The sequence below is a fragment of the Jaculus jaculus genome, chromosome 16 (assembly GCF_020740685.1).
Source record: "Jaculus jaculus isolate mJacJac1 chromosome 16, mJacJac1.mat.Y.cur, whole genome shotgun sequence".
Classification (NCBI taxonomy): domain Eukaryota; kingdom Metazoa; phylum Chordata; class Mammalia; order Rodentia; family Dipodidae; genus Jaculus; species Jaculus jaculus.
In genome coordinates, this window is record NC_059117.1 from 14,334,229 (window position 1) to 14,334,708 (window position 480).

The following is a 480-nucleotide window of genomic DNA, read 5'->3' on the forward strand; positions in this document are numbered from 1 at the left end:
GTCTGTGACTGCTGTCAGACCCTGGCAGGGACTTTTGCTACTGTATTACTTTGTTACCTGACTGCTAAAATCAATCACAATTGCTAAGAGTGATAGTACAGAAAGTGAGTTTGAGTCCACATTTAACTCTGGTCCTAAGAGGTGGTGGGCCCCAGTGGGGGAGGAGGAGGAGGAGGGTGTCAGAGGCCAAGTCTGGGACAATATAAACTTGGGAGTTCATCCCAAGGCCAGAGGCCATGCCAGTACCTGGTCCAGCAGGGGTTAAGTGAGAGGTGAACTGCAGGTAGATCTCCTTCTAAACTGGCTCCTCCCTCATCGGGAAGTGAGTGGGGACCCCAGCAGGAAGTTCATCAAGAGGGAGGACATTGATGGGGCCAACTGATGGAAGGAAGCAGAGCAGATGAAACATTAACTAGGGTACAGCCTTATTGGTCCCAAGCCTGCCAGACCAAAGTTGTCCCTTAATAAACACCACCAGTG